Source organism: Amblyomma mixtum, chromosome 3 (genome assembly GCF_055824585.1).
Source record: "Amblyomma mixtum isolate Tamu chromosome 3, ASM5582458v1, whole genome shotgun sequence".
Lineage (NCBI taxonomy): Eukaryota > Metazoa > Arthropoda > Arachnida > Ixodida > Ixodidae > Amblyomma > Amblyomma mixtum.
The window spans coordinates 340,768,264-340,774,416 of record NC_143014.1 but is presented as its reverse complement, the minus strand read 5'-3'; the positions used below and the strand labels follow the sequence as shown (position 1 = coordinate 340,774,416).

At 46.5% G+C, this 6,153-nt stretch overlaps 1 long non-coding RNA gene across 1 annotated transcript; it reads left to right on the top strand.

Annotated features, from left to right (window-relative positions):
• The first annotated feature begins 667 nt into the window (after positions 1-667).
• On the top strand, positions 668-4,035 carry LOC149356129 (uncharacterized). Its single transcript, XR_016291623.1, has 3 exons — positions 668-2,118; positions 3,005-3,098; positions 3,645-4,035. It is a non-coding gene; the product is annotated as an uncharacterized LOC149356129 (long non-coding RNA).
• The last annotated feature ends 2,118 nt before the right edge of the window (positions 4,036-6,153 follow it).

Here is a 6,153-nt window from a genome sequence, read left to right as displayed (position 1 = left end):
CTACAAACGAGAAAGAGTGAAAGGTCCTGTTCACTCCTCTTGACAAAAGAGTAAAATGGCATTTCCACTCCTGCGTACTTCAAGGGAGTTCAGTGCTTGTTTTACTCCTCCGCCCTTACGGCCATACATTCGTAAGGGCGCGCTAGCTTCTCGGGGCCGGCCTGCCAGCCTGGATGCCGGCGTCAGAAAAATGCACTGGTATTGTTTGTTCACGACCAAAGCTCTGGGATAGAGTATCATTAGCCAATGTCGAGTTGTTGGTAGAAGCGATAACAGCCACACAAATTTCCTCCCATAGCCGCTTTGCTGCTGCTCTGGAGTTCGCCTGGCCTCTGCTATAGCTCCGCTCCTGAAGGGGTCGCGGAAACCGAGCATATATTTATTTCCCTATGACGCGGGGTTCAGAGTAAAACGGTGCCGAGGGTAGCACCTAAGTGCTGGCCAGTTTCGAAGCGCATTCAGCTACAGCATCTATGTGAAATCGGCTAGGTTTAGCGACGACAAGGGCAGCCAGCGAGCAGCGCACAGTTCGTCGCCCGGCGCGACCGCGGGCGGCGTCGTTGCCGATAGCTCGGCTCGCTCAATGATTCGCTCCGTAGCTTGCGAATCGCGCACGCAAGGCTGGAAAATCGAGCAGCGACTGGCCTGCGATTGAGCGAGCCTTTATGCCCACGTTTGCAGCACAGGTGAACAAATTTAGCACACATGTATGCATGGAATATCGGCTGCGTTGCGGCGATTCTTAAGCTCGTCCTCGACGCCATCATCACCGTTCGGGTCGACCCGAGCATATCTTTATTTCACTACGAGACATAGTTCACAATAAAACGTACTTACAATGCAAAGAGTAGCACCTCAGCGCTAGCCAGTTTCGAAGCGCTCTCAGCTCTGGCATCGAAGTGAAACCTCCTAGGCTTAGCTACGAATACGGCAGCCAGGGAGCAGGCCGAAGCTCGTCGCGCGGCGCGCTCGCGAGCAGCGTCATTGCTGAAAGCTCGGCTCGCTCACAGATTGGCTCAGAAACTTGCGAATTGTACTCGCAAGGCTGGTAAATCGAGCAGCTAGCGGCTGGCCTGCGACTGAGCGCACGTTCGCAGTACAGGTGAACAACAATTAGCGCACGAATGCTTGGGATACCGGCTGCGTTGCGGCCACGTTAAGGCGATTCTTAAGCTCGTCCTCGACGCCATCGTCACCGTACGTGACACACAGTCTGCGAACTTGAATTCGAGTACGTGCTAAAGTAAGCTGCTCGTATTTCTCGGAACAATCTGAACTCGAAAAGACAGTTGCTTCTGTCGGCTTCCATGCATGTGGGCTCTTGCTAGTGAAAGTACACTCGAACAGGATGCGGCGAGTGCGGGCCGCTGTTGCATATAAGCTAAAGTGTGAAGCAAGTATCGTCGTAGTTCCGTAACGCAGTTGATATCACAGTAATCCGCTTGTACGGGTCACATTTAAGCTCTGTTTCATGTCTCCGTCGAGCATGCCAGTGTCGCGTTGAGTAATGCATCGCAGCAGCTCTTTGTCCTACCGCTCGCGTCGAACATATCCTTGATATGGACCAGTTTGCGATACGGTGCGTTTCTTTGCGTTTTTTGTCGCATTTAAGGGATTTTCGCTGCCGTCAATCGAAATTGCATTCCGTCAACAGCGTCGTCTGCGCCGTCGTCTGCTAGGACACCCGGGGATGGGATCACAGGATCGCAGCTTCTACAAACGACATGTCAGCAAAAGTATCTAAAAGCGCTTTGGTATTCGCATTTAATAAAGAAATAAAATGAAAAAATATAATTTGTTTTTGTTGCGAACACAATTCAAATATTAGTAATAAAAAAAGCGCATTTGTAGGTTTTTTCAACGAAGCAAAACTGCAGCCGTCGTCACGTTTTGTGTTATTTGGGTTTTCGTAGCATTGTTTGAGTGCTCGTGCGGTGGACGTGTATGAAGAACACAAGTGTGTTTTGGAAACCAACGACGAGAATTACGCCCTGTCAACACTGGTGATTTTGAACGGGTAAAGCCGTGAAGAAAGGTAGCGCTACGACTTCTTGTCATCTGGAGGGGCAACGAAGAAGAATGTGCGGTTTTGCTAAGCCTTGATGAGCCGTCTGAACGGTGAGTCCCGTGTACGTTTCTTTACTTCTGATCTCTATTCGCACGCGTTATTAGTGTGCGCCTATATAGGGATGGCAGTGCAGGCAGTCTGCGTGCGGTTGCCTCAGCTATAATGCGTTAAGCCCGATTCACACGACGGTCCGTTCGCCCGCGGCCCGCGCACTACGTATTCAGGCGCGCTGTCGGCCGCGGCCACCAGTTATCACAACAGAGTTATGCGGTCGCTTGCTAGCGCTGCGAAAAACAACAGACAATGTTTACTACATTCCAATAGCATAGATTTGTGCTACGTAGGAGAGGATGATGAGCGTGCAGTGCCACGTTAGAGAGCGCTCTTGCTAGGCCAGCTGCGGACAGACAAGGGAACTGACAACGGTCGAGTTGCCTCGCGGCTGGTGACCGTCGGATTGATTTGTGCTACTTAGAAGATGACGATGAGCGGCAGTGCCGCGCGACAGAGCACTCGCGCTAGGCCAGCTGCCAACAGACAGTGCTCAGTGTGTGTACTCGTCGGATTAGTGCTTACGCCTTAATATTTGTCATACAATTTTTTCGGGGACAATGATCGCGTGTGAAAGGCTGGGGCATATCCCTTGCCTAGTCATTTGTAAATTTTTATCTGTGCTTCCCCATAGAACAGAATTTGACACAGTATTATGTCAAAGTTAGATCGTTCTTGCGTCTGCCCTGAGGTGTAGGTGTCGATGCTTCCTCGCCTTCAGATTTTGAGAACTGTTTGGGATGCAACTGCGCACTTATTTAGGATTTCAAGCTTTTTGCTATATCCCTCGTTTGTGCGGCCCGCTTTCAAGTCGTTCGCTATATCGGTGATGGTTTGTTATTGATTTTCACTTTCTCTTATTTATTCTTGGTTGACTGCCACCAGCTGTGCTGCCGGCGATTCTCCGCGCTCGGAACTATTCCCAGGCACGAGACCCTACCCACAGACCTCCCTGCACCACACTCACCAGTTTTCTTCGGTATTTTTTTCCCTTGCTCTTACTTGCATTGCCACTAGGCAGTTTTTATTTCTGTGCAGATTTGTTAAATCCAATACCAATTTTCGTTTCATGCTGTGATGTGAGATATCGTGCTTCTTGCTAATGAATGCATGCCTTTTCCATCCTCTCGTCATTTGTGCAAAGCAGACGGGTCTACTGGTCGCTACGTTCAATTTAAAAATACCTTCGGTGCTGCTCCAAAGCACCCTAGTAGTAATAATTAAATCCTGTGCATGCTATATTCGAATAGTTATGCTCTTTTCATCATGCATAAAAATAGTGGTATTCCAGCCTGCTCATCTTTCTATGCGGTTGTGACAGTCATGTAAATCTACGGAAAAAATGTATATCGGTGCATCACATACAATCTGTTCATTTCTTTTGTCATGGGCCATCTCATTGCTTTTTGTGTTCCTATGTGAATACCTTATTCTAATTTATGAAGCAGTAGACAATTTCTTCTCTTGTCATTCATGACATTGTTACGGCCACTGACAACAGTTGCTTTGACATATTTATTTGCAGTTGCCAGCTGCCAGTATCTACTGGGCCATTCGTGCTTCCAGCTTTTGGCTGTGCTATCTCTCCTCAGCTGTTTGTGGTAGGTATTGTTTTCCAGTGATGCATACCTTACCTGCCTATTTAGAAAAATTTCGTAGACATAGACTCACAGCCGGGTTTAGAAATGCATGCAGAGCTCTACGTGCACTTAGCAGCAGTACCTCCCTGTATAATCACATGAATCTGATCCTGAATTACATGAATGTAATTACATGATCTGTATGAAATAGTCGCTCATGAAGCTTTTGACTGCTGCTGTTAACATAATGGAATTTACACTGCTTCAGGTGGAGTGACTATTTCACACATGTTGCCTCTTATGCATATGTGCCCTCATAAAGGGCGAACATATTCCTTTATCCCTTTAAAAAACATTGTGTTCTATCATGATGCTTTACCGGTATTTCTGGTGTATAGACCAAAATGTCACTCAGTATTGTAACATGAAGCGGGAACTCAGTTTGTCCAATGTTTTAGAGGTAACATGAAGCGGGAACTGAGTTTGTCCAGTGTTTTAGGGGTCCTAAAACATTGGACCAACACAGTTCCCACTCGAGTTATTGATCACTTCGCTCTCGCCCTACCATAAGCTTGCCGTCCAGGTTGGACAAATTGATAGAGCGACTGCTCCAGTGAAGTGGTGGTTCTGAGTTCGAACACCGGACCAGGACGAATCTTTCTTTAACTACGAAGTTTCTGTGAAAGCTGTATAGCTTTCCTTTGTAGCCGTTTGGCTGTGCTCGAGTGGATGTCAATGAGTAATTACTCCTTATTACAGATCTTTTGTCAACGCCAAACTGATTCAGTAGCAACAAATAGTAGAAGGGTAAAAGCATGCTGCTCCCAAAAATTCGTTAAGCATGTTATAAAATGTATGCTGTATTGTTTTAACTGCTGCAAAGAAATAACGGTGATGTTAGATGCCCAGCCCCTATTAGGTAAACATAGCTCGCAACTAACACAGTGGATAGAAAAGAAATATGGACTTCAACCCTCACGACGACCCTCACCCCAGTAAAACAAAAAGTGCCAGTGTTGCCATACTTGAGAGCTTTGGTCTTTAAAATTGCAGTAGACTGCTACTCAAAGTTGACAAAAAAATGCGTCTCGTTTTCTGCATGTGCATTCCATAGTGCTGGTGCCATTTTCACTGGCCATTGACATTCAGTCGCATGATGTGCACCCCGCTCCTCGAGTTGATTTTGTTTGTCTTGTGAACCTGCCGTCAAAATCAGTGCAGGATAATGCTTCCCCAGTTGATCTGCAGTTAACCTTGTCCTTTGCCAGCTGCTGTCACCCTTTCTCCACAGAGAAGGGCGGTGGGAGTCCAAGCCAGGTGGAGTTGAAATATTTGACTAGTAGTGGACAGGGATCCTGCGGTTTGTTGAGGACACAGGCACATTGGAGACTTATGGAAGAATTTTTTTACCAGCCAAAAAAGACGCATACACAAGAGAGAACCGCACAGGACAAGGGCTGGTAAAAGCCGTAGTCCTCTGTGGTCCTCTCTTGTGTATGCGTGTTCCTTGGCGGGTAAAAAATTCCTCCGTAAGTCTCCAATTTGCCGGTGTCCTCCACAGATTGGAGGATCCCTGTCTGTTACTAGTCAAATTTCACTACTCCACCTGGATTGGACTCCCACTGCCCTTCTCAAACTTTTGAAATCCTGTTGCCCTAGCAGATCATCAGCTGTCGGTTGTATTACTTTCGCTTCAGTGAAATTTGACGTGTAGCGGACAGGGATCCTAGAATTTGTGGAGTACACAGGGAAACTGGAGACTTATAGAAGAATTTTTTTACCAGCCAAGGAAGACACATACACAAGATTCGTTGTCTGTGTTTCACAACTGAAAGTTCTAAATACGTGCAAAAGTGTATCGTGCATTCACACGTATTTTGAAAACTCAATTTTTGCAGCGTTAGGTTTTCGGAATTGTAGCTGTAGCATTGCCGCCAAAGAATCCCGCTCGTTAACAAAGCGCACACTTATTTGCTAGGTATATATTCCGTATAGCGCAACCAGTACACGTCACTGTTTGGAAGGTTCTGTCGCGAAATTTCTGATTGTGCAAGGTAGCTTTTCTTTTAAATTCAAGCGCTCTCTATTTGCTTTTTCCTGTGCATATTCATCGGTCGTTTCAATTCGGAAGCGTTGGTGCTGCAAGACGTGCATACGGAAGCTACATTTGTGCACAAAGCTCCTGAATTTTTGAAAGCGCAGCTCTGACAGTTCTCGTTGTCATAAATAAGTACAAAGCAGCCTAATCTTTTTGGACACACCATTTCATGCTCTTAGCTGTTTCTGAGAAACAGGCTGCTTTTTTTCTGTTTTTGGTGTGAAACATTCCTAACAACTTCTTTCTTTCTCCATGCACAGATAGTCTATGCATACACGGGCAGCTTGATTGCAATATTTAGGGCAATATTTATAACAGGTGCAGTGAGCCTTGGTGCATGTGGACAGAAATTAAGC